The sequence below is a fragment of the Dromaius novaehollandiae genome, chromosome 6 (assembly GCF_036370855.1).
Source record: "Dromaius novaehollandiae isolate bDroNov1 chromosome 6, bDroNov1.hap1, whole genome shotgun sequence".
Classification (NCBI taxonomy): domain Eukaryota; kingdom Metazoa; phylum Chordata; class Aves; order Casuariiformes; family Dromaiidae; genus Dromaius; species Dromaius novaehollandiae.
The window spans coordinates 49,888,436-49,915,995 of NC_088103.1; the positions used below are offsets into that span (position 1 = coordinate 49,888,436).

At 54.4% G+C, this 27,560-nt stretch overlaps 1 long non-coding RNA gene across 1 annotated transcript in view; it reads left to right on the forward strand.

The window, feature by feature from the left end:
• Positions 1-605: 605 nt before the first annotated feature.
• LOC135328813 (uncharacterized) overlaps positions 606-27,560 on the forward strand; it is an 88,086-nt gene continuing 61,131 nt past the window's right edge. The window contains exon 1 of the long non-coding RNA XR_010389850.1: positions 606-702. This is a non-coding gene — a long non-coding RNA (uncharacterized LOC135328813). The remainder of the gene's footprint in view (positions 703-27,560) is intronic.

The window sequence follows — 27,560 nt, forward strand, 5'->3', positions numbered from 1 at the left end:
GCACTGCGTTCAGCTACCTTTAACTGTGTGGAAAGAGCCTGCAGAGGAAGGAGCCCTGGCCACAGGTACAGAGAATCCCCGGTAGCCTGGAACTATATCTCTTTTCTTTACAAAGATGCCATCTCTTTGATGCCTTGCTGCTGCTTCCATCTTGCTCGGTGCCCAAGTCTACTACATTCAGATCCACCTTTCTTGCTGCCCTCTGCTCTGTCTGAGCTGCTTGCCAGATCAAAAGGCGTGTGCGGCTAAGAATTAGGCCAAGGTGTCTCAACTGCTTGCTATAGGACAACCGGGGGGTGAATCGGCAACAGGACAGGAAAGTACCTGTGGATGAGAAACAGCTGCTTTAGAGATCTAAGACGCAGGGGCAACTGAGAGGAGTGAAAGGAGCAGGGGAAAATGGTGATGAGGAAGGTGTGCTGTTAGAGGCAGTACAGTGCAGAAGAGAGGGAAAGCTTGCTCCTATGATGAAATAAAAACTGACCTTAAGAGAGATTTGCTTTTTGCTCTTCAGGTTATGAGTACGCGTGACTTCCTGAGAACTGTTCTGAGCATGCAGTGTTGCAGGTCACGACTGCCTGGGCAGCGATCCCCAACTTGTCTGCCGAGACTACGCAACAGCTCACAGCTGCCTGTGCAATGAAAGCAAAGGCCAACTTCTCAGAGGGAAGAAGCAGGCTCCACACAGGAAGATTATGGCAGGTGAGCTAATGCCCCAGAACCTTCAGTTTTCCTCCGCGTCCCCCCCAGGACTCACCCATTTGCTCCCTAGTTCCCTCAGGACCAATCCATTTGCTTTTAGGTATGCTCCAAGGCACTCCATTTGTTCTCTTGTCCCTTCAAAATTCTTTGCTTCTTTCTAGTTCCTGCAAGGTTATTCTGACATTTGGTGTCTGTAGGCCCTCTGGTAGCATCAAGACTCCTATGTTTGTCCTCTTGTCCTATTAAGTCCCCCCTCTTTTCCCTCTAGTCTCCTCAAAACCTCTCCGTTTGCCATTGGTGCGTCTCGGCGCCTTTGCTTTTCCCTCTAGTCCTCTCAGGATGCCTCTCTTTGCCCTCTGAGCCCCTTAGGGTCCATCTCCTAGCCCTTTAGCCCCATCAGAACCCCTCTGAGTGCCACACGCTGCCCTCAGGACGCCTTGGTTTGCCTTGGGGGTACCCCAGAACCCTATGCATTCATTGCGCCCTTTCAGTATGCCCTACAGCCCTTCTTTTCCATTGGCTGCACTGTAGAGTCCTCTCTATGCCCTATCGCTATGACCATTCCATGTGCCCTCTATCCCATCAGATCCCCTTTCCTTCCGCTCCCCTTTCCTTCCAGTCCCCTTAAGGCTCCTCTGTCTTCCTTGGTTGTGCCTCACATACCTCTATGCGTCCCCTAGTCTGCTCAAAATCCATCCCCTCCTGTCCCCTCAGAGCACCTCCTGAGGTCTTCCTTGTTAGCCAGTTCTCCTATTTTGGCTGTTTAGGCCCCTTAGGACCCCTCTGCTCTGCTGAGCATGCCTCCTGGGGTGCTGGTATGGCCCCAGAGCTGTTCTCTGGACCCCAGGCCTCCTAGAGAACAGCTGGTCTCCTCAGAAACCTTTCATATTTCGTCCTGGTTCCCCACAGTTGGGTTTTTGGCCACCTAGTCCCCTTAAAACTCCTCGCCTGCTCAGAACACCCCTACTGGGGTGCTTGCTGTGACCTGGAGCTGTCTTCGGCCCCCCCAGGCGCCTTAGACAGCCTCTAGTCTCCTCGCAACCCCTCCAGATTTCTCCCTTCTTCCCCAGAGGCATTTCTTGACAGTGTAGACCCCTTAGCACCCCTCTAGTGCGCTCTGGACCCCTCTTTTCCACAGAATAGGGCCCCCAGCTCTCTTTGGTCCCCCCAGACCCCTTAGACATCCTCTAGTCTCTTCGCAACCCCTCCAGATTTCTCCCTTCTTCCCCAGAGGTATTTCTGGACCATGTAGATGTCTTAGCACCCCTCTAGTGTGCTCGGGATTCCTCTTTTCCACAGAGTGGGGCCCCCCACCTCTCCTGTGGCACCCCAGACCCCTTAGACACCCTCTAGTCTCCTCGCAACCCCTCCAGATTGCTCCCTTCTTCCCCAGAGGCATTTCTGGACCATGTAGACACCTTACTACCTCTCTAGTGCACTCTGGATTCCTCTTTTCCACAGAGTGGGGCCCCCTAGCTCTCTTGTGGCCCCCCAGGCCCCTTAGACACCCTCTAGTCTCCTCGGAACCCCTCCAGATTTCTCCCTTCTTCCCCAGAGGTATTTCTGGACCATGTAGACACCTTAGGGGTCCAGAGCGCACTAGAGGGGTGCTAAGGTGTCTACATGGTCAAGAAATGTCTCTGGGAAAGAAGGGAGCAATCTGGAGGCCTTCTGAGGAGACTAGAGGGTGTCTAAGTGGTCTAGGGGGCCATAAGAGAGCTGGGGGCCCAATTCTGTGGAAAAGAGGTGTCCAGTGCGCACTAGAGGGGGTGCTAAGGTGTCTACATGGTCCAGAAATGGCTCTGGGGAAGAAGGGAGAAATCTGGAGGGATTGCGAGGAGACTAGAGGGTGTCTAAGGGGTCTGGGGGCCCAGAAGAGTGCTGGGTGGCCAAATTCTGTGGAACAGAGGGGTCCAGAGTGCACTAGAGGGGTGCTCTTTTCCACAGAGTCCAGATCCCAGCTCTCTTCTGGTCCCCAGGCCCCTTAGACACCCTCTAGTCTCCTGGCAACCCCTCCAGATTTCTCCCTTCTTCCCCAGAGGCATTTCTGGACCATGTAGACACCTTACTACCTCTCTAGTGCACTCTGGATTCCTCTTTTCCACAGAGTGGGGCCCCCTAGCTCTCTTGTGGCCCCCCAGGCCCCTTAGACACCCTCTAGTCTCCTCGGAACCCCTCCAGATTTCTCCCTTCTTCCCCAGAGGCATTTCTGGACAGTGTAGATGCCTTAGCACCCCTCTAGTGCCCTCTGGACCCCTCTTTTCCACAGAATTGGGCCCCCCAGATATATTTGGAATCTCCAGACCCCTTAGACCCCCTCTAGTCTCCTCGCAACCCCTCCAGATTTCTCCCTTCTTCCCCAGAGGCATTTTTTGACAGTGTAGACCCCTTAGTGCCCCTGTAGTGCGCTCTGGACCCCTCTTTTCCACAGAATTGGGCCCCCCAGCTCTCTTGAGGCCCCCAGACCCCTTAAACAGCTTCTAGTCTCCTTGCAACCCCTCTTCATTTCTCCCTTCTTACCCAGAGGCATTTCTTGACAGTGTTGACATCTTAGCACGTTAGCCAATTCTATGCCATGTAGATGCTTTAGCACCCCTCAAGTGCGCTCTGGACCCCTCTTTTCCACAGAATGGGGCCCCCCAGCTCTCTTGGGGCCCCCCAGAACCCTTAGCCACCCTCTAGTCTCCTGGCAACCCCTCCAGATTTCTCCCTTCTTCCCCAGAGGCATTTCTGGACCATGTAGACGCCTTAGCACCCCTCTAGTGTGCGCTGGACCCGTCTTTTCCACAGAATGGGGCCCCCCAGCTCTCTTCTGGCCCCCCAGAGCCCTTAGACACCCTCTAGTCTTCTCGCAACTCCTCCAGATTGCTCACTTCTTCCCCAGAGGCATTTCTTGACTGTGTCGACACCTTAGCACCCCTCTACTGCGCTCTGGACCCCTAAGGTGTTGACGTGGTCAAGAAATGCCTCTGGGGAAGAAGGAAGCAATGTGGAGGGCTTCTGCGGAGACTACAGGGTGTCTTGGGGGTCTGGGGACCAAATGAGAGGTGGGGTCCCCACTTTGTGGAAAAGAGCACCCCTCTAGTGCCCTCTTGATCCCTCTGTCCAATGGAATAGGACCCCTAGGTCTCTTTTGGCCCCCCAGGCCCCTTAGACACCCTCTAGTCTCCTTGCCACACCTCCAGATTTCTCCCTTCTTCCCCAGAAGCATTTAGGGACAGTGTAGAGGCCTCAGGACCCCTCTAGTGCGCTCTGGACCCCCCTTTTCCACATAATTGGGCCCACCAGATATCTTTCGGATCTTCAGACGCTTTAGACACCCTCTAGTCTCCTTGCAACCCCTCCAGATTTCTCCCTTCTTGCTCAGAGCCATTTCTTCACAGCGTAGACACCTTAGCACTCCTCTAGTGCACTCTGGACCCCTCTTTTCCACAGAATTGGGCCCCCCAGATATATTTGGAATCTCCAGGCCCCTTAGACATCCTCTAGTCTCCTCGCAACCCCTCCAGATTTCTCCCTTCTTCCCCAGAGGCATTTCTGGACCATGTAGATGTCTTAGCACCCCTCTAGTGCACTTTGGATTCCTCTTTTCCACAGAGTGGGGCCCCCTAGCTCTCTTCTGGCCCCCCAGGCCCCTTAGACACCCTCTAGTCTCCTCGCAACCCCTCCAGATTTCTTCCTTCTTCCCCGGAGGCATTTTTTGAGTGTGTAGACGCCATAGAATCCCTCTAGTGCGCTCTGGACCCCTCTTTTCCACAGGATTGTGCCCCCCGGATATCTTCTGGCCCCCCAGACCCCTTAGACACCTTCTAGTCTCCTCGTAACCCGTCCAGATTTCTCCCTTTTTCCCCAGAGGCATATCTTGACAGTGTAGACACCTTAGCACCCCTCTAGTGTACTCTGGACCCCTCTTTTCCACAGAATTGGGCCCCCCATATATCTTTGGGATCTCCAGACCCCTTAGACACCCTCTAGTCTCATCGTTACTCCTCCAGATTTCTCACTTCTTCCCCGGAGGCATTTCTTGACAGTGTAGACGCTTTAGCATCCCCCTAGTGCGCTCTGGACTCCTCTTTTGCACAGAATGGGATCCTCTAGCTCTCTTCTCGCCCCCCAAGCCCCTTTAGACATCCTTTAGTGTGCTCGCAACCTCTCCAGATTTCTCCCTTCTTCCCCCGAGCCATTTCTGGACAGTGTAGTCACCTTAGCACCCCTCTAGTGCGCTCTGGACCCCTCTTTTCCACAGAGTGACCCCCACCAGCTCTTTTCTGGCCCCCCAGGACCCTTAGACACCCTATAGTGTGCTCGCAACCCTTCCAGATTTCTCCCTTCTTCCCCCGAGCCATTTCTGGACAGTGTAGACCCCTTAGCACCCCTCTAGTGTGCTCTGGACCCCTCTTTTCCACAGAAATGTGGCCCCCCAGCTCTTTTGGTGCCCCCCCAAAACCTTAGCCACCCTGTAGTCTCCTCGCAACCCCCTTCAGATTTCTCCCTTCTTCCCCAGAGACATTTCTTGACCATGTAGATGCTTTAGCACCCCTCTAGTGCACTCTGGACCTCTCTATTCCTCAGCATGGGCCCCCCCAGCTCTCTTGTGGCTCCCTAGACCCCTTAGACATCCTCTAGTCTCCTCGCAACCCCTCCAGATTTCTCCCATCTTCCCCAGAGCCATTTATGGACCATGTAGACACTTTAGCACCCTTCTAGTGCAGTCTGGACCCGTCTTTTCCGCAGAATTGGGCCCCCCGAGCTGTCTTCTGGCCCCCAGTTCCCTTTAGGCACCCTCTAGTCTCCTCACAACCCCTCCAGATTTCTGCCTTCTTCCCCAGAGGCATTTCTGGACAGTGTAGACGCCTTAGCACCCCTCTAGTGTGCTCTGGACCACTCTTTTCCACAAAATCGGGCCCCCAGCTCTCTTCTGGCCCCCAGACCCCTTAGACACCCTCTAGTCTCCTCGCAACTCCTCCGGATTTCTCCCTTCTTCAATAGAGCCATTTGTAGACCATGGAGGCACCTTAGCACTTCTCTAGTGCACTCTGGACCCCTCTTTTCCACAGAATTGGGCCCCCCCAGCTGTCTTCTGGCCCCCAGACCGCTTTAGACACCCTCAAGTTCCTGGCAACCCCTCCAGATTTCTCCCTTCTTCCCCAGAGGCATTTCTTGAGCGTGTAGACGCCTTAGCACCCCTCTAGTGCGCTCTGGACTCCTTTTTTCCACAGAATTGGCCCCCCAGCTGTCTTCTGGCCCCCAGACCGCTTTAGACACCCTCTAGTCTCTTCGCAACCCCTCCAGATTTCTCCCTTCTTCCCCAGAGGCATTTTTGTACTATGTAGACACCTTAGCACCCCTCTAGTGCGCTCTGGACCCCTCTTTTCCACAGAAATGTGGCCCCCCAGCTCTTTTGGTGCCTCCCCGAAACCTTAGCCACCCTCTAGTCTACTCGCAAACCCTCCAGATTTCTCCCTTCTTCCCTAGAGGCATTATTTGACAGTGTACACACATTAGCACTCCTCTAGTGCACTCTGGACCCCTCTTTTCCACAGAATTGGGCCCCCCAGATATATTTGGAATCTCCAGGCCCCTTAGACATCCTCTAGTCTCCTCGCAACCCCTCCAGATTTCTCCCTTCTTCCCCACAGGCATTTCTTGACCGTGTAGACCCCTTAATGCCTCTTTAGTGCACTCTGGACCCGTCTTTTCCACAGAATTCGGCCCCCCAGCACTCTTCTGGCCCGCAGGCCACTTAGACATCCTCTAGTCTCCTCGCAACCCCTCCAGATTGTTCCCTTTTTCCTCAGAGCCATTTCTGGACTATGTAGACGCCTTAGCACCCCTCTAGTGCGCTTTGGACTCCTCTTTTCCACAGAATTGGCCCCCCCCAGATATCTTTTGGCCCCCCAGACCCGTTAGACACCCTCTAGTCTCCTGGCAGCCCCTCCAGATTTCTCCCTTCTTCCCCAGAGGCATTTCTTGACAGTGTAGACACCTTAACATCCCTCTAGTGTGCTCTGGACCCCTCTTTTCCACAGAGTGGGGCCCCCCACCCCTCCTGTGGCACCCCAGAGCCCTTAGACATTCTCTAGTCTCCTCGAAACTCCTGCAGATTTCTCCCTTCTTCCCCAGAGGCATTTCTGGACCATGTAGACACCTTAGGGGTCCGGAGCGCACTAGAGGGGTGCTAAGGTGTCTACATGGTTAAGAAATGTCTCTGGGAAAGAAGGGAGCAATCTGGAGGCCTTCTGAGGAGACTAGAGGGTGTCTAAGTGGTCTAGGGGGCCATAAGAGAGCTGGGGGCCCAATTCTGTGGAAAAGAGGTGTCCAGAGAGCACTAGAGGGGGTGCTAAGGTGTCTACATGGTCCAGAAATGGTTCTGGGGAAGAAGGGAGAAATCTGGAGGGGTTGCGAAGAGACTAGAGGGTGTCTAAGGGGTCTGGGGGCACAGAAGAGTGCTGGGTGGCCAAATTCCGTGGAACAGAGGGGTCCAGAGTACACTAGAGGGGTGCTCTAGATCCCAGCTCTCTTCTGGCCCCCCAGGCCCCTTAGACACCCTACAGTGTGCTCGCAACCCTTCCAGATTTCTCCCTTCTTCCCCAGAGGCATTTCTTGACAGTGTAGAGGCCTTAGCATCCCTCTAGTGCACTCTGGAGCTCTTTTTTCTATCGAATGGGCCCCCCTAGCTCTCTTCTGGCCCCCCAGAGCCCTTAGCCACCCTGTAGTCTCCTCGCAACCCCTCCAGATTTATTCCTTTTTCCCCAGAGGCATTTCTTGACCGTGTAGACCCCTTAGCACCCCTCTAGTGCGCTCTGGACCCCTCTTTTCCACAGAATGGGGCCCCCAGCTCTCTTTGGTCCCCCCAGACCCCTTAGACGCCCTCTAGTCTCCTCGCAACCCCTCCAGATTTCTTCCTTCTTCCCCAGAGGTATTTCTGGACCACGTAGATGTTTTAGCACCCCTCTAGTGCACTCTGGACCCCTCTTTTCCACAGAGTGGGGCCCCCCATCTATCCTGTGGCACCCCAGACCCCTTAGATACCCTCTAGTCTCCTGGCAACCCCTCCAGATTTCTCCCTTCTTCCCCGGAGGCATTTTTTGACTGTGTAGACGCCATAGAACCCCTCTAGTGTGCTCTGGACCCCTCTTTTCCACAGAATGCAGCCCCCCAGCTATCTTCTGGCCCCTTAGACCCCCTCTAGTCTCCTCGCAAGTCCTCCAGATTGCTCCCTTCTTCCCCAGAGGCATTTCTTGACCGTGTCGACACCTTAGCACCCCTCTACTGCGCTCTGGACCCCTAAGGTGTTGACGTGGTCAAGAAATGCCTATGGGGAAGAAGGAAGCAATGTGGAGGGCTTCTGCGGAGACTACAGGGTGTCTTGGGGGTCTGGGGACCAAATGAGAGGTGGGGTCCCCACTTTGTGGAAAAGAGCACCCCTCTAGTGCCCTCTTGATCCCTCTGTCCAATGGAATAGGACCCCTAGCTCTCTTTTGGCCCCCCAGGCCCCTTAGACACCCTCTAGTCTCCTTGCCACACCTCCAGATTTCTCCCTTCTTCCCCAGAAGCATTTATGGACAGTGTAGAGGCCTTAGCACCCCTCTAGTGCGCTCTGGACCCCCCTTTTCCACATAATTGGGCCCACCAGATATCTTTCGGATCTCCAGACCCCTTAGACAGCCTCTAGTCTCCTTGCAACCCCTCCAGATTTCTCCCTTCTTGCTCAGAGCCATTTCTTCACAGCGTAGACACCTTAGCACCCCTCTAGTGCACTCTGGACCCCTCTTTTCCACAGAATTGGGCCCTCCAGCTCTCTTCGGGCCCCCCAGACCCCTTAGACACCCTCTAGTCTCCTCGCAACCCCTCCAGATTTCTCCCTTCTTCCCTAGAGGCATTTCTGGACCATGTAGACGCCTTAGCACCCCTCTAGTGCACTCTGGACCCCACTTTTAAACAGAAGGGGGCCCCCCAGCTCTCTTTAGTCCCCCAGACCCCTTCTAGTCTCCTCGCAACCCCTCCAGATTTTTCCCTTCTTCCCCAGAAGCATTTATGGACAGTGTAGACGCCTTAGCACCCCTCTAGTGTACTCTGGACCCCTCTTTTCCATAGAATTGGGCCCCCCAGATATATTTGGAATCTCCAGGCCCCTTAGAAACCCTCTAGTCTCCTCGCAACCCCTCCAGATTTCTCCCTTCTTCCCCAGAAGCATTTATAGACAGTGTAGACCCCTTAGCACCCCTCTAGTGCACTCTGGACCCCTCTTTTCCACAGAATTGGGCCCCCCAGATATATTTGGAATCTCCAGGCCCCTTAGACCCCCTCTAGTCTCCTCGCAACCCCTCCAGATTTCTCCCTTCTTCCCCAGAGGCATTTTTTGACAGTGTAGACCCCTTAGTGTCCCTCTAGTGCACTCTGGACCCCTCTTATCCACAGAATGGGGCCCCCCAGCTCTCTTCTGGCCTCCCAAACCCCTTTAGGCAGCCTTTAGTGTGCTCGCAACCTCTCCAGATTTCTCCATTCTTCCCCAGAGGCATTTATGGACAGTGTACCTTAGCACCTCTCTACTTTGCTCTGGATCCCTCTTTTCCACAGAGTGGGCCCCCCCAGCTCTCTTCTGGGCCCCCAGTACCCTTAGACACCCTATAGTGTGCTCGCAACCCCTCCAGATTTCTCTCTTCTTCCCCAGAGCCATTTCTGGACAGTGTAGACGCCTTAGCACCCCTCTAGTGCGCTCTGGACCCCTCCTTTACACAGAATGGGCCCCCCAGCTCTCTTCTGACCTCCAGACTCCTTAGACCCCCTCTAGTCTCCTCGCAACCCCTCCAGATTTCTCCCTTCTTCCCCAGAGGCATTTCTGGACCATGTAGACGCCTTAGCACCCCTCTAGTGCGCTCTGGACCCCTCTTTTCCACAGAATTGTGCCCTCCAGATATCTTCTGGCCCCCCAGAGCCCTTAGACAGCCTCTAGTCTTTTCGCAACCCCTCCAGATTTCTCCCTTCTTCCACCGAGCAATTTATGGACCATGTAGACACCTTAGCACCCTTGTAGTGTGCTCTGGACTCCTCTTTCCCCAGAATGTGGCCCCCCAGCTCTCTTGAGGCCCCCAGATCCCTTAAACAGCCTCTAGTCTCCTTGCAACCCCTCTTGATTTCTCCCTTTTTACCCAGAGGCATTTCTTGACAGTGTTGACATCTTAGCACGTTAGCCAATTCTATGCCATGTAGATGCTTTAGCACCCCTCAAGTGCGCTCTGGACCCCTCTTTTCCACAGAATGGGGCCCCCCAGAACCCTTAGCCACCCTCTAGTCTCCTGGCAACCCCTCCAGATTTCTCCCTTCTTCCCCAGAGGCATATCTGGACCATGTAGATGTCTTAGCACCCCTCTATTGTGCTCTGGATCCCTCTTTTCCACAGAGTGGGGCCCCCCACCTCTCCTGTGGCACCCCAGAGCCCTTAGACACCCTATAGTCTCCTCGCAATCCCTCCAGATTTCTCCCTTCTTCCCCGGAGGCATTTTTTGACTGTGTAGACGCCTTTGCACCCCTCTAGTGCGCTCTGGACCTCTCTTTTCCACAGAATTGGCCCCCCAGCTGTCTTCTGGCCCCCAGGCCGCTTTAGACACCCTCTAGTCTCCTCGCAACCCCTCCAGATTTCTCCCTTCTTCCCCAGAGGCATTTCTTGACTATGTAGATACCTTAGCACCCCTCTAGTGCGCTCTGGACCCCTCTTTTCCACAGAAATGTGGCCCCCCAGCTCTTTTGGTGCCCCCCCAAAACCTTAGCCACCCTCTAGTCTCCTCGCAACCCCTCCAGATTTCTCCCTTCTTCCCCAGAGGTATTTCTGGACCATGTAGATGTCTTAGCACCCCTCTAGTGCGCTGTGGACTCCTCTTTTCCACAGAATAGGGCACCGCAGATATCCTTGGGACCTCCAGGCACCTTAAACGTCCTCCACTCTCCTCGCAACCCCTCCAGATTTCGCCCTTCTTCCCCAGAGCCATTTCTTGACAGTGTAGATGCCTTAGCACCCCTCTAGTGCATTCTGGACCCCTCTTTTCCACAGAATGGGGCCCCCAGATATATTTGGAATCTCCAGGCCCCTTAGACATCCTCTAGTCTCCTCGCAACCCCTCCAGATTTCTTCCTTCTTCCCCACAGGCATTTCTTGACAGTGTAGACGCCTTAGCACCCCTCTAGTGTGCTCTGGACCCCTCTTTTCCACAGAATGGGGCCCCCCAGCTCTCATCTGGCCGCCCAGACCCCTTAGACACCCTCTAGTCTTCTCGCAACCCCTCCAGCTTGTTTCCTTCCTCCCCAGAAGCATTTATGGACAGTGTAGACGCCTTAGCACCCCTCTAGTGCACTCTGGTCCCCCCTTTTCCACATAATTGGGCCCACCAGATATCTTTCAGGTCTCCAGACGCTTTAGACACCCTCTAGTCTCCTCGCAACCCCTCCAGATTTCTCCCTACTTCCCCAGAGGCGTTTCTTGACAGTGTAGATGCCTTAGCAGCCCTCTAGTGCACTCTGGACCCCTCTTTTCCACAGAATTGGGCGCCCCAGATATCTTTGGAATCTCCAGCCTCCTTAGACACCCTCTAGTGTTTTAGCAACCCCTCCAGATTTCTCCCTTCTTCCCCAGTGCCATTTCTTCACAGCGTAGACACCTTACCACTCCTCTAGTGCGCTCTGGACCATTCTTTTCCACAGAATGGGTCCCCCCAGCTCTCATCTGGCCCCTCAGACCCCTTAGACACCCTCTAGTCTCCTCGCAACCCCTCCAGATTTCTGCCTTCTTCCCCAGAGACATATCTGGACCATGTAGACGCCTTAGCACCCCTCTAGTGCACTCTGGACCCCTCTTTTCCACAGAAGGGGGCCCCCCAGCTGTCTTCTGGCCCCCAGACCGATTTAGACACCTTCTAGTCTACTCACAGTCCCTCCAGATTTCTGCCTTCTTCCCCACAGCTGTTTCTTGACAGTGTAGACGCCTTAGCACCCCTCTAGTGCGCTCTGGACCCCTCTTTTCCACAGAATGGGCCCCCCCAGATATCTTTGGGACCTCCAGACCCCTTTAGACACCCTCTAGTCTCCTCGCAACCCCTCCAGATTTTTCCCTTCTTCCCCAAAGGCATTTATGGACAGTGTAGACGCCTTAGCACCCCTCTAGTGCACTCTAGACCCCCCTTTTCCACATAATTGGGCCCACCAGATATCTTTCAGATCTCCAGACGCTTTAGACACCCTTTAGTCTCCTCGCAACACCTCCAGATTTCTCCCTTCTTCCCTAGAGGCATTTCTTGACAGTGTAGACGCCTTAGCACCCCTCTAGTGCACTCTGGACTCCTCTTTTCCACAGAATGGGCCCCCCCCAGCTCTCATCTGGCCCCGCAGACCCCTTAGACACTCTCTAGTCTCCTCGCAACACTTCCAGATTTCTCCCTTCTTCCCCAGAGCCATTTCTTGACAGTGTAGACCACTTAGCACCCCTCTAGTGCACTCTGGACTCCTCTTTTCCACAGAATGGGGCCCCCCAGATATCTTTGGGACCTCCAGACCCCTTTAGACACCCTCTAGTCTTTTCGCAACACCTCCAGATTTCTCCTTACTTCCCCAGAGGCATTTCTTGACCATGTAGACCCCTTAGTGCCCCTCTAGTGCACTCTGGACCCCTCTTTTCCACAGAAGGGGGCCCCCCAGCTGTCTTCTGGCCCCCTATACCCATTAGACACCCTCTAGTCTCCTTGCAACTCCTCCAGATTTCTCCCTTCTTCCCCAGAGGTATTTCTGGACCATGTAGACGCCTTAGCACCCCTCTAGTGCACTCTGGACCCCACTTTTCCACAGAAGGGGGCCCCCCAGACCGCTGTAGAAATCCTCTAGTCTCCTCACAACCCCTCCAGATTTCTCCTTTCTTCCCCAGAGGTATTTCTGGACCATGTAGATGTCTTAGCACCCCTCTATTGCGCTCTGGACCCCTTTTTTCCACAGAATTGGGCCCCCCAGATATCTTTGGGACCTCCAGACCGCTTAGACACCCTCTAGTCTCCTTGTAAGTCCTCCAGATTTCTCCCTTCTTCCGCAGAGGCATTTCTTGACAGTGTAGACCCCTTACCACCCCACTAGTGTATTCTGCACCCCTCTTTTCCACAGATGGGCCCCCCAGATATCTTTTTCTCCCCCAGACCCCTTAGACTCCCTCTAGTCTCCTCGCAACCCCTCCAGATTTCTCCCTTCTTCCCCACAGGCATTTCTTCACCGTGTCAACACCTTAGCACCCCTGTACTGCGCTCTGGACCCCTCTTTTCCACAGAATGGCCCCCCGCCAGCTTTCTTTTGGCCCCGCAGATTCCTTAGACACTCTCTAGTCTCTTCGCAACCCTTCCAGCTTGCTCCCTTCTTCCCCAGAAGCATTTATGGACAGTGTAGACGCCTTAGCACTCCTCTAGTGCACTCTGGACCCCCCTTTTCCACATAATTGGGCCCACCAGATATCTTTCAGGTCTCCAGACGCTTTAGACACCCTCTAGTCTACTCGCAACCCCTCCAGATTTCTCCCTACTTCCCCAGAGGCATTTATGGACAGTGTAGATGCCTTAGCACCCCTCTAGTGCACTCTGGACCCCTCTTTTCCACAGAATTGGGCCCCCCAGATATATTTGGGACCTTCAGGCCCCTTTAGACACTCTCTAGTCTCCTCGCAACCCCTCCAGATGTCTCCCTTCTTCCCCAGAGCCATTTCTTCACAGCGTAGACACCTTTGCACCCCTCTAGTGCACTCTGGACCCCTCTTTTCCACAGAATGGGGCCCCCCAGCTCTCATCTGGCCCCTCAGACCCCTTAGACACCCTCTAGTCTCCTCGCAAGCCCTCCAGATTTCTCCCTTCTTCCCCAGAGGCATTTCTTGATTGTGTCAACACTTTAGCACCCCTCTACTGCGCTCTGGACCCCTAAGGTGTTGACGTGGTCAAGAAATGCCTATGGGGAAGAAGGAAGCAATGTGGAGGGCTTCTGCGCAGACTACAGGGTGTCTTGGGGGTCTGGGGACCAAATGAGAGGTGGGGTCCCCACTTTGTGGAAAAGAGCACCCCTCTAGTGCCCTCTTGATCCCTCTGTTCAACGGAATAGGACCCCTAGCTCTCTTTTGGCCCCCCAGACCCCTTAGACACCCTCTAGTCTCCTTGCAACTCCTCCAGATTTCTCCCTTCTTCCCCAGAAGCATTTATGGACAGTGTAGAGGCCTTAGCACCCCTCTAGTGCGCTCTGGACCCCCCTTTTCCACATAATTGGGCCCACCAGATATATTTGGAATCTCCAGACCCCTTAGACACCCTCTAGTCTCCTTGCAACCCCTCCAGATTTCTCCCTTCTTCCCCAGAGGCATTTCTTGAGCGTGTAGACACCTTAGCACCCCTCTAGTGCACTCTGGACCCCTTTTTTCCACAGAATGGGCCCCCCCGAGCTCTCTTTTGGCCCCCCAGACTCCTTAGACACCCTCTAGTCTCCTCGCAACACCTCCAGATTTCTCCCTTCTTCCCCAGAGGCATTTCTGGACCATGTAGACGCCTTAGCACCCCTCTAGTGCACTCTGGACCCCTCTTTTCCACAGAATGGCCCCCCCCCAGCTCTCTTGTGTGCCTCTAACCCCGTTAGACCCCCTCTAGTCTCCTCGCAACCCCTCCAGATTTCTCCCTTCTTCTCCAGAGGCATTTTTTGACAAAGTAAACCACTTAGCACCCCTCTAGTGCGCTCTGGACCCCTCTTTTCCACAGAATTGGGCGCCCCAGATATCTTTGGAACCTCCAGACCCCTTAGACACCCTCTAGTCTCCTCGCATCCCCTCCAGATTTTTCCCTTCTTCCCCAGAGGCATTTCTTGACAGTGTAGACACCTTAGCACCCCTCTAGTGCACTCTGGACCCCACTTTCTACAGAATTGGGCGCCCCAGATATCTCTGGAACCTCCAGACTCCTTAGACACCCTCTAGTCTCCTCGCAACTCCTCCAGATTTCTCCCTTCTTCCCCAGTAGCGTTTCTTCACAGCCTAGACACCTTAGCAGCCCTCTAGTGCACTCTGGACCCCTCTTTTCCAAAGAATGGGGCCCCCGAGCTCTCCTCTGGGCCCCCAGACCCCTTAGACACCCTCTAGTCTCTTTGCAACCCCACCAGATTTCTCCCTTCTTCCCCAGAGGCATATCTAGACCACGTAGGCACCTTAGCACCCCTCTAGTGTGCTTTGGACCACTCTTTTCCACAGAACTGGGCCCCGCAGCTCTCTTCTGGCCAGCCAGCCCCCTTAGACACTCTCTAGTCTCCTCGCAACCCCCTCCAGATTTCTCCCTTCTTCCCCAGAGGCATTTTTTGACAGTGTAGACGCCTTAGCACCCCTCTAGTGCGCTCTGGACCCCTCTTTTCCACAGAATTGGGCCCCCCAGATATCTTTGGGACCTCCAGACCCCTTAGACACCCTCTAGTCTCCTTGCAACCCCTCCAGATTTCTCCCTTCTTCCCCAGAGCCATTTCTTGACAGTGTAGACGCCTTAGCACTCCTCTAGTGCGCTCTGGACCCCTCTTTTCCACAGAATTGGGCCACCCAGATAACTTTGGGACTTCCAGACTCCTTCGACCCCCGCTAGTCTCCTGGCAATCCCTCCAGATTTCTCCCTTCTTCCCCAGAGGTATTTCTGGACCATGTAGACACGTAAGCACTCCTCTAGTGTGCTCTAGATCCCTCTTTTCCACAGAATGCAGCCCCCCTAGCTATCTTCTGGCCCCCCAGGCCCCTTAGACACCCTCTAGTCTCCTTGCAACCCCTCCAGATTTCTCCCTTCTTCCCCACAGGCATTTCTAGCTCATGTAGACACGTAAGCACTCCTCTAGTGTGCTCTAGATCCCTCTTTTCCACAGAATTGGGCCCCGCAGATATCCTTGGGACCTCCCAGGCCCCTTAGACACCCTCTCGTCTCCTCGCCACCCCTCCAGATTTCTCCCTTCTTCCCCAGAGGCATTTCTTGACAGTGTAGACGCCTTAGCACTCCTCTAGTGCGCTCTGGACCCCTCTTTTCCACAGAATTGGGCCACCCAGATAACTTTGGGACTTCCAGACTCCTTCGACCCCCGCTAGTCTCCTGGCAATCCCTCCAGATTTCTCCCTTCTTCCCCAGAGGCATTTCTTGACCATGGAGACACCTTAGCACCCCTCTAGTGCGCTCTGGACCCCTCTTTTCCACAGAATTGGGCCCCCCAGCTCTCATCTGGCCCCCCAGACCCCTTAGACAACCTCTAGTCTCCTCGCAACCCCCTCCAGATTTCTCCCTTCTTCCCCAGAGGCATTTCTTGTCCGTGTCAACACCTTAGCTCCCCTCAACTGCGCTCTGGACCCCTAAGGTGTTGACGTGGTCAAGAAATGCCTATGGGGAAGAATGAAGCAATCTGGAGGGCTTCTGTGGAGACTACAGGGTGTCTTGGGGGTCTGGGGACCAAATGAGAGGTGGGGTCCCCACTTTGTGGAAAAGAGCACCCCTCTAGTGCCCTCTTGATCCCTCTGTTCAACGGAATAGGACCCCTAGCTCTCTTTTGGCCCCCCAGACCCCTTAGACACCCTCTAGTCTCCTTGCCACACCTCCAGATTTCTCCCTTCTTCCCCAGAAGCATTTATGGACAGTGTAGATGCCTTAGCACCCCTCTACTGTGCTCTGGACCCCCCTTTTCCACATAATTGGGCCCACCAGATATCTTTCGGATCTCCAGACGCTTTAGACAGCCTCTAGTCTCCTTGCAACCCCTCCAGATTTCTCCCTTCTTCCCCAGAAGCATTTCTAGCCCATGTAGACACCTTAGCACTCCTCTAGTGTGCTCTGGAACCGTCTTTTCCACAGAATTGGGTCCCGCAGCTCTCTTCTGGCCTCCCAGGCCCCTTAGACTCCTTTTAATCTCTTCGCAACCCCCTTCAGATTTCTCCCTTCTTTCCCAGAGGCATTTCTTGACAGTGTAGACCCCTTAGCATCCCTCTAGTGTGCTCTGGGCCCCTCTTTTCCACAGAATTGGGCCCCCTAGATATCTTAGGGGTCTCCACACCCCTTAGACACTGTCTAGTCTCCTCGCAACCCCTCCAGATTTCTCCCTTCTTCCCCAGAGCCATTTCTTGACAGTGTGGACCACTTAGCACCCCACTAGTGCACTCTGGACCCCTCTTTTCCACAGAATGGGGCCCCCCAGCTCTCTTGTGGGCCTCTAACCCCGTTAAACCCGCTCTAGTCTTCTCATAACCCCTCCAGATTTCTCCCTTCTTCCCCAGAGGCATTTCTTGACAAAGTAAACCACGTACCACCCCTCTAGTGCACTCTGGACCCCTCTTTTCCACAGGATTGTGCCCCCCAGATATCTTTAGGACCTCCAGGCCCCTTAGACACCCTCTAGTCTCCTCGCAACCCCTGCAGATTTCTCCCTTCTTCTCAGAAGCATTTCTTGACAGTATAGACGCCTTTGGACCCCTCTTTTCCACAGAATGGGGCCCCCCGAGCTGTCTTCTGCCCCCCAGACCAGTTAGATATCCTCTCGTCTGCTCGCAACCCCTCCAGATTTCTCCCTTCTTCCCCAGAGGCATTTATGGACAGTGTAGACCTCTTAGCACCCCTCTAGTGCGCTCTGGACCCCTCTTTTCCACAGAATTGGGTCCCCCAGCACTCTTCTGGCCCGCAGGCCACTTAGACACCCTCTAGTCTCCTCGCAACTCCTCCAGATTTCTTCTTTCTTCCCTAGAGGCATTATATGACAGTGTATACACTTTAGCATCCCTCTAGTGCGCTCTGGACTCTTTTTCTTCACAGAATTGGGCCCCCCAGATATATTTGGAATCTTCAGGCCCCTTAGACACCCTCTAGTCTCCTCGCAACCCCTTCAGATTTTTCTGTTCATCCCCAGAGGCATTTCTTGACAGTGTAGACGCCTTAGCACCCCTCTAGTGCACTCTGGATCCCTCTTTTCCAGAGAATTGGGCCCCGCAGATATCCTTGGGACCTCCAGGCCCCTTAGACACCCTCTAGTCTCTTTGCAACCCCTCCAGATTTCTCCCTTCTTCCCCAGAGCCGTTTCGTGACAGTGTAGACCCCTTAGCATCCCTCTAGTGTGCTCTGGACCCCTCTTTTCCACAGAATTGGGCCCCACAGATATCTTTGGGACCTCCAGACCCCTTAGACACTCTCCAGTCTCCTCGCAACCCCTCCAGATTTCTCCCTTCTTCCCCAGAGGCATTTCTGGACCATGTAGACCCCTTAGCACCCCTCTAGTGCACTCTGGACCCCTCTTTTCCAAAGAATGGGGGCCCCCAGATATCTTTGGGGCCTCGAGACCCCTTAGACACCGTCTAGTCTCCTTGCAACCCCTCCAGATATCTCCCTTCTTCCCCAGAGGCATTTCTTGATAGTGTACACGCCTTAACACCCCTCTAGTGCACTCTGGACCCCTCTTTTCCACAGAATGGGCCCCCCCAGCCCTCTTGTGGGCCTCTAACCCCGTTAAACCCCCTCTAGTCTCCTCACAACCCCTCCAGATTTCTTCTTTCTTCCCCAGAGCCATTTCTTGACAAAGTAAACCACGTACCACCCCTCTAGTGCACTCTGGACCCCTCTTTGCCACAGGATTGTGCCCCCCAGATATCTTTGGGACCTCCAGGCCCCTTAGACACCCTCTAGTCTCCTCGCAACCCCTCCAGATTTCTTCTTTCTTCCCTAGAGGCATTATTTGATAGTGTATACAGTTTAGCACCCCTCTAGTGCGCTCTGGACCCCTCTTTTTCACAGAATTGGGCCCCCCAGCTTTGTTTGGAATCTCCAGGCCCCTTAAACAGCCTCTAGTCTCCTCGCAACCCCTTCAGATTTTTCTGTTCTTCCCCAGAGGCATTTCTTGAGCGTGTAGACGCTTTAGCACCCCTCTAGTGCACTCTGGACCCGTCTTTTCCACAGAATTGGGCCCCCCAGCTGTCTTTTGGCCCCCAGACCACTTTAGACACCCTCTAGTCTCCTTGCAACCCCTCCAGCTTTCTCCCTTCTTCCCCAGAGGCATTTCTAGGCTATGTAGACACCTTAACACTCCTCTAGTGCGCTCTGGACCCCTCTTTTCCACAGAATTGGGCCCCCCAGCTCTCTTCTGGCCCCCCAGACCCCTTAGACAGTTTCTAGTCTCCTCTCAACCCCTCCAGATTTCTCCCTTCTTCCCCAGAGGTATTTCTTGACAGTGTAGACCCCTTAGCATCCCTCTAGTGTGCTCTGGACCCCTCTTTTCCACAGAATTGGGCCCCGCAGATATCCTTGGGACCTCTAGGCCGCTTAGACACTCTCTAGTCTCCTCGCAACTCCTCCAGATTTCTCCCTTCTTCCCCAGAGGCATTTCTAGTCCATGTAGAAACGTAAGCACTCCTCTAGTGTGGTCTGGACCCCTTTTTTCCACAGAACGGGGCCCACCAGCCCTCTTCTGCTCCCCCAGACCCCTTAGACCCCCTCTAGTCTCCTCGCAACCCCTCCAGATATCTCCCTTCTTCCCCAGAGGCATTTCTGGACCATGTAGACCCCTTAGCACCCCTCTAGTGCACTCTGGACCCCTCTTTTCCACAGAATGGGTCCCCCCGCCAGCTATCTTTTGGCCCCCCAGACGCCTTAGACACCCTCTAGGCTCCTCGCAACCCCTCCAGATTTCTCCCTTCTTCCCCAGAGCCATTTCTTGACTGTGTAGATGCCATAGAACCCCGCTAGTGTGCTCTGGACCCCTCTTTTCCACAGAATGCAGCCCCCCAGCTATCTTCTGGCCCCCCAGGCCACTTAGACACCCTCTAGTCTTCTCGCAACCCCTCCAGATTTCTCCCTTCTTCCCCAGAGGCATTTCTTGACCGTGTCGACACCTTAGCACCCCTCTACTGCGCTCTGGACCCATAAGGTGTTGACGTGGTCAAGAAATGCCTATGGGGAAGAAGGAAGCAATCTGGAGGGCTTCTGCGGAGACTACAGGGTGTCTTGGGGGTCTGGGGACCAAATGAGAGGTGGGGTCCCCACTTTGTGGAAAAGAGCACCCCTCTAGTGCCCTCTTGATCCCTCTGTTCAACGGAATAGGACCCCTAGCTCTCTTTTGGCCCCCCAGACCCCTTAGACACCCTCTAGTCTCCTTGCCACACCTCCAGATTTCTCCCTTCTTCCCCAGAGGCATTTCTAGCCCATGTAGACACGTAAGCACTCCTCTAGTGTGCTCTAGATCCCTCTTTTTCACATAATGGGGCCCCCCAGCTCTCTTCTGGCCCCCCAGACCCCTTAGACACCCTCTAGTCTCCTTGCAACCCCTCCAGATTTCTCCCTTCCTCCCCAGAAGCATTTATGGACAGTGTAGACGCCTTAGCACCCCTCTAGTGCGCTCTGGACCCCTCTTTTCCACAGAATGGGGCCCCCGAGCTCTCCTCTGGGCCCCCAGACCCCTTAGACACCCTCTAGTCTCTTTGCAACCCCACCAGATTTCTCCCTTCTTCCCCAGAGGCATATCTAGACCACGTAGGCACCTTAGCACCCCTCTAGTGTGCTTTGGACCACTCTTTTCCACAGAACTGGGCCCCGCAGCTCTCTTCTGGCCCCCCAGCCCCCTTAGACACTCTCTAGTCTCCTCGCAACCCCCTCCAGATTTCTCCCTTCTTCCCCAGAGGCATTTTTTGACAGTGTAGACGCCTTAGCACCCCTCTAGTGCGCTCTGGACCCCTCTTTTCCACAGAATTGGGCCCCCCAGATATCTTTGGGACCTCCAGACCCCTTAGACACCCTCTAGTCTCCTTGCAACCCCTCTAGATTTCTCCCTTCTTCCCCAGAGCCATTTCTTGACAGTGTAGACGCCTTGGCACCCCTCTAGTGCACTCTGAACCCGTCTTTTCCACAGAAGGGGGCCCCCTAGCTGTCTTCTGGCCTCCAGACCGCTTTAGACATCCTCTAGTCTCCTTGCAACCCCTCCAGATTTCTCCCTTCTTCCCCAGAGGTATTTCTGGACCATGTAGACACGTAAGCACTCCTCTAGTGTGCTCTAGATCCCTCTTTTCCACGGAATGCAGCCCCCCTAGCTAACTTCTGGCCCCCCAGGCCCCTTAGACACCCTGTAGTCTCCTCGCAACCCCTCCAGATTTCTCCCTTCTTCCCCACAGGCATTTCTAGCTCATGTAGACACGTAAGCACTCCTCTAGTGTGCTCTAGATCCCTCTTTTCCACATAATGGGGCCCCCCAGCTGTCTTCGGGCCCCCCAGACCCCTTAGACACCCTCTAGTCTTCTCGCAACCGCTCCAGATTTCTCCCTTCCTCCCCAGAAGCATTTATGGACAGTGTAGACGCCTTAGCACCCCTCTAGTGCGCTCTGGACCCCTCTTTTCCACAGAATTGGGCCACCCAGATAACTTTGGGACCTCCAGACTCCTTCGACCCCCGCTAGTCTCCTCGCAACCCCTCCAGATTTCTCCCTTCTTCCCCAGAGGCATTTCTTGACCATGGAGACACCTTAGCACCCCTCTAGTGCGCTCTGGACCCCTCTTTTCCACAGAATTGGGCCCCCCAGCTCTCATCTGGCCCCCCAGACCCCTTAGACAACCTCTAGTCTCCTCGCAACCCGCTCCAGATTTCTCCCTTCTTCCCCAGAGGCATTTCTTGACCGTGTCAACACCTTAGCACCCCTCTAGTGCACTCTGGACCCCTAAGGTGTTGACGTGGTCAAGAAATGCCTATGGGGAAGAAGGAAGCAATCTGGAGGGCTTCTGCGGAGACTACAGGGTGTCTTGGGGGTCTGGGGACCAAATGAGAGGTGGGGTCCCCACTTTGTGGAAAAGAGCACCCCTCTAGTGCCCTCTTGATCCCTCTGTTCAACGGAATAGGACCCCTAGCTCTCTTTTGGCCCCCCAGACCCCTTAGACACCCTCTAGTCTCCTTGCCACACCTCCAGATTTCTCCCTTCTTCCCCAGAAGCATTTATGGACAGTGTAGAGGCCTTAGCACCCCTCTAGTGTGCTCTGGACCCCCCTTTTCCACATAATTGGGCCCCCCAGATATCTTTCGGATCTCCAGACTCTTTAGACAGCCTCTAGTCTCCTTGCAACCCCTCCAGATTTCTCCCTTCTTCCCCAGAAGCATTTCTAGCCCATGTAGACACCTTAGCACTCCTCTAGTGTGCTCTGGAACCGTCTTTTCCACAGAATTGGGTCCCGCAGCTCTCTTCTGGCCTCCCAGGCCCCTTAGACTCCTTTTAATCTCTTCGCAACCCCCTTCAGATTTCTCCCTTCTTTCCCAGAGGCATTTCTTGACTATGTAGACACCTTAGCACTCCTCTAGTGCGCTCTGGACCCCTCTTTTCCACAGAATTGGGCCCCCTAGATATCTTAGGGGTCTCCACACCCCTTAGACACTGTCTAGTCTCCTCGCAACCCCTCCAGATTTCTCCCTTCTTCCCCAGAGCCATTTCTTGACAGTGTGGACCACTTAGCACCCCACTAGTGCACTCTGGACCCCTCTTTTCCACAGAATGGGGCCCCCCAGCTCTCTTGTGGGCCTCTAACCCCGTTAAACCCGCTCTAGTCTTCTCATAACCCCTCCAGATTTCTCCCTTCTTCCCCAGAGGCATTTTTTGACAAAGTAAACCACGTACCACCCCTCTAGTGCACTCTGGACCCCTCTTTTCCACAGGATTGTGCCCCCCAGATATCTTTAGGACCTCCAGGCCCCTTAGACACCCTCTAGTCTCCTCGCAACCCCTGCAGATTTCTCCCTTCTTCCCCAGAAGCATTTCTTGACAGTATAGACGCCTTTGGACCCCTCTTTTCCACAGAATGGGGCCCCCCGAGCTGTCTTCTGCCCCCCCAGACCAGTTAGATATCCTCTCGTCTGCTCGCAACCCCTCCAGATTTCTCCCTTCTTCCCCAGAGGCATTTATGGACAGTGTAGACCCCTTAGCACCCCTCTAGTGCGCTCTGGACCCCTCTTTTCCACAGAATTGGGTCCCCCAGCACTCTTCTGGCCCGCAGGCCACTTAGACACCCTCTAGTCTCCTCGCAACTCCTCCAGATTTCTTCTTTCTTCCCTAGAGGCATTATATGACAGTGTATACACTTTAGCACCCCTCTAGTGCGCTCTGGACTCTTTTTCTTCACAGAATTGGGCCCCCCAGATATATTTGGAATCTTCAGGCCCCTTAGACACCCTCTAGTCTCCTCGCAACCCCTTCAGATTTTTCTGTTCATCCCCAGAGGCATTTCTTGACAGTGTAGACGCCTTAGCACCCCTCTAGTGCACTCTGGATCCCTCTTTTCCAGAGAATTGGGCCCCGCAGATATCCTTGGGACCTCCAGGCCCCTTAGACACCCTCTAGTCTCTTTGCAACCCCTCCAGATTTCTCCCTTCTTCCCCAGAGCCGTTTCGTGACAGTGTAGACCCCTTAGCATCCCTCTAGTGTGCTCTGGACCCCTCTTTTCCACAGAATTGGGCCCCACAGATATCTTTGGGACCTCCAGACCCCTTAGACACTCTCCAGTCTCCTCGCAACCCCTCCAGATTTCTCCCTTCTTCTCCAGAGCCATTTCTAGTCCATGTAGAAACGTAAGCACTCCTCTAGTGTGCTCTGGACCCCTTTTTTCCACAGAACGGGGCCCACCAGCCCTCTTCTGCTCCCCCAGACCCCTTAGACCCCCTCTAGTCTCCTCGCAACCCCTCCAGATTTCTCCCTTCTTCCCCAGAGGCATTTCTGGACCATGTAGACCCCTTAGCACCCCTCTAGTGCACTCTGGACCCCTCTTTTCCACAGAATGCAGCCCCCCAGCTATCTTCTGGCCCCCCAGGACCCTTAGACACCCTGTAGTCTTCTCGCAACCCCTCCAGATTTCTCCCTTCTTCCCCAGAGGCATTTCTTGACCGTGTCGACACCTTAGCACCCCTCTACTGCGCTCTGGACCCCTAAGGTGTTGACGTAGTCAAGAAATGCCTATGGGGAAGAAGGAAGCAATCTGGAGGGCTTCTGTGGAGACTACAGGGTGTCTTGGGGGTCTGGGGACCAAATGAGAGGTGGGGTCCCCACTTTGTGGAAAAGAGCACCCCTCTAGTGCCCTCTTGATCCCTCTGTTCAACGGAATAGGACCCCTAGCTCTCTTTTGGCCCCCCAGACCCCTTAGACACCCTCTAGTCTCCTTGCCACACCTCCAGATTTCTCCCTTCTTCCCCAGAGGCATTTCTGGACCATGTAGACCCCTTAGTGCCCCTCTAGTGCACTCTGGACCCCTCTTTTCCACAGAATTGGGCGCCCCAGATATCTTTGGAATCTCCAGACCCCTTAGACACTCTCTAGTCTCCTTGCAACTCCTCCAGATTTCTCCCTTCTACCCCAGTGGCATTTCTTCACAGCGTAGACACCTTAGCACCCCTCTAGTGCACTCTGGACCCCTCTTTTCCAAAAAATGGGGCCCCCGAGCTCTCCTCTGGGCCCCCAGACCCCTTAGACATCCTCTAGTCTCTTTGCAACCCCACCAGATTTCTCCCTTCTTCCCCAGAGGCATATCTGGACCATGTAGGCACCTTAGCACCCCTCTAGTGTGCTTTGGACCACTCTTTTCCACAGAACTGGGCCCCGCAGCTCTCTTCTGGCCCCCCAGACCCCTTAGACACCATCTAGTCTCCTCGCAACCCCCTCCAGATTTCTCCCTTCTTCCCCAGAGGCATTTTTTGACAGTGTAGACGCCTTAGCACCCCTCTAGTGCACTCTGGACCCCTGTTTTCCACAGAATTGGGCCCCCCAGATATCTTTGGGACCTCCAGACCCCTTAGACCCCCTCTAGTCTCCTCGCAACCCCTGCAGATTTCTCCCTTCTTCCCCAGAAGCATTTCTTGACTATGTAGATACCTTAGCACCCTTCTAGTGCACTCTGGACCCCTCTTTTCCACAGAATTGGGCCCCCTAGATATCTCTGGGATCTCCAGACCCCTTAGACACCCTCTAGTCTCCTCGCAACCCCTCCAGATTGCTCCCTTCTCCCCCAGAGGCATTTCTTGACAGTGTAGATGCCTTAGCACCCCTCTAGTGCACTCTGGACCCCTCTTTTCCACAGAATTGGCCCCCCAGCTCTCTTGTAGCCCCCAGAACCCTTAGACACCCTCTAGTGTACTCGCCACCCCTCCAGATTTCTTCCTTCTTCCCCAGAACCATTTCTTGACAGTGTAGACCGCTTAGTGCCCCTCTAGTGCACTCTGGACCCCTCTTTTCCACAGAATGGGGGCCCCCAGATATCTTTGGGGCCTCGAGACCCCTTAGACACCGTCTAGTCTCCTTGCAACCCCTCCAGATATCTCCCTTCTTCCCCAGAGGCATTTCTTGATAGTGTACACGCCTTAACACCCCTCTAGTGCACTCTGGACCCCTCTTTTCCACAGAATTGTGCCCCCCCAGCCCTCTTGTGGGCCTCTAACCCCGTTAAACCCCCTCTAGTCTCCTCACAACCCCTCCAGATTTCTTCTTTCTTCCCCAGAGCCATTTCTTGACAGTGTAGACCGCTTAGCACCCCTCTAGTGCACTCTGGACCCCTCTTTGCCACAGGATTGTGCCCCCCAGATATCTTTGGGACCTCCAGGCCCCTTAGACACCCTCTAGTCTCCTTGCAACCCCTCCAGATTTCTTCTTTCTTCCCTAGAGGCATTATTTGACAGTGTATACAGTTTAGCACCCCTCTAGTGCGCTCTGGACCCTTTTTTTTTCACAAAATTGGGCCCCCCAGCTTTATTTGGAATCTCCAGGCCCCTTAAACAGCCTCTAGTCTCCTCGCAACCCCTTCAGATTTTTCTGTTCTTCCCCAGAGGCATTTCTTGAGCGTGTAGACGCTTTAGCACTCCTCTAGTGCACTCTGGACCCGTCTTTTCCACAGAATTGGGCCCCCCAGCTGTCTTTTGGCCCCCAGACCACTTTAGACACCCTCTAGTCTCCTTGCAACCCCTCCAGCTTTCTCCCTTCTTCCCCAGAGGCATTTCTAGGCTATGTAGACACCTTAACACTCCTCTAGTGCGCTCTGGACCCCTCTTTTCTACAGAATTGGGCCCCCCAGCTCTCTTCTGGCCCCCCAGACCCCTTAGACACTTTCTAGTCTCCTCTCAACCCCTCCAGATTTCTCCCTTCTTCCCCAGAGGTATTTCTTGACAGTGTAGACCCCTTAGCATCCCTCTAGTGTGCTCTGGACCCCTCTTTTCCACAGAATTGGGCCCCGCAGATATCCTTGGGACCTCTAGGCCGCTTAGACACTCTCTAGTCTCCTCGCAACTCCTCCAGATTTCTCCCTTCTTCCCCAGAGGCATTTCTAGTCCATGTAGACACGTAAGCACTCCTCTAGTGTGCTCTGGACCCCTTTTTTCCACAGAACGGGGCCCACCAGCCCTCGTCTGCTCCCCCAGACCCCTTAGAACCCCTCTAGTCTCCTCGCAACCCCTCCAGATTTCTCCCTTCTTCCCCAGAGGCATTTCTGGACCATGTAGACCCCTTAGCACCCCTCTAGTGCACTCTGGACCCCTCTTTTCCACAGAATGGGTCCCCCCGCCAGCTATCTTTTGGCCCCCCAGATGCCTTAGACACCCTCTAGGCTCCTCGCAACCCCTCCAGATTTCTCCCTTCTTCCCCAGAGCCATTTCTTGACTGTGTAGACGCCATAGTACCCCTCTAGTGTGCTCTGGACCCCTCTTTTCCACAGAATGGGGCCCCCCAGCTCTCTTTTGGCCCCCCAGGACCCTTAGACACCCTGTAGTCTTCTCGCAACCCCTCCAGATTTCTCCCTTCTTCCCCAGAGGCATTTCTTGACCGTGTCGACACCTTAGTACCCCTCTACTGCGCTCTGGACCCCTAAGGTGTTGACGTGGTCAAGAAATGCCTATGGGGAAGAAGGAAGCAATCTGGAGGGCTTCTGCGGAGACTACAGGGTGTCTTGGGGGTCTGGGGACCAAATGAGAGGTGGGGTCCCCACTTTGTGGAAAAGAGCACCCCTCTAGTGCCCTCTTGATCCCTCTGTTCAATGGAATAGGACCCCTAGCTCTCTTTTGGCCCCCCAGACCCCTTAGACACCCTCTAGTCTCCTTGCCACACCTCCAGATTTCTCGCTTCTTCCCCAGAGGCATTTCTAGCCCATGTAGACACGTAAGCACTCCTCTAGTGTGCTCTAGATCCCTCTTTTCCACATAATGGGGCCCCCCAGCTCTCTTCTGGCCCCCCAGACCCCTTGGACTCCCTCTAGTCTCTTTGCCACCCCTCCAGATTTCTCCCTTCTTCCCCAGAGGCATTTATGGACAGTGTAGACGCCTTAGTACCCCTCTAGTACACTCTGGACCCTTCTTTTCTACAGAATTGGGCCACCCAGATATCTTTGGGACCTCCAGACTCCTTCGACCCCCGCCAGTCTCCTCGCAACCCCTCCAGACTTCTCCCTTCTTCCCCAGAGGCATTCCTTGACAGTGTTAGACCCCTTAGCACCCCTCTAGTGCGCTCTGGACCCCTCTTTTCCACATAATAGGGCACCGCAGATATCCTTGGGAACTCTAGGCCCCTTAAACACCCTCCACTCTCCTCGCAACCCCTCCAGATTTCTCCCTTCTTCTCCAGAGCCATTTCTTGACAGTGTAGACTCCTTAGCACCCCTCTAGTGCACCCTGGACCCCTCTTTTCCACAGAATTGGGCCTCCCAGATATCTTTGGGACCTCCAGACCCCTTAGACCCCCTCTAGTCTCCTCGCAACCCCTCCAGATTTCTCCCTTCTTCCCCAGAGGCATTTCTTGACCATGTAGACCCCTTAGTGCCCCTCTAGTGCACTCTGGACCCCTCTTTTCCACAGAATTGGGCGCCCCAGAT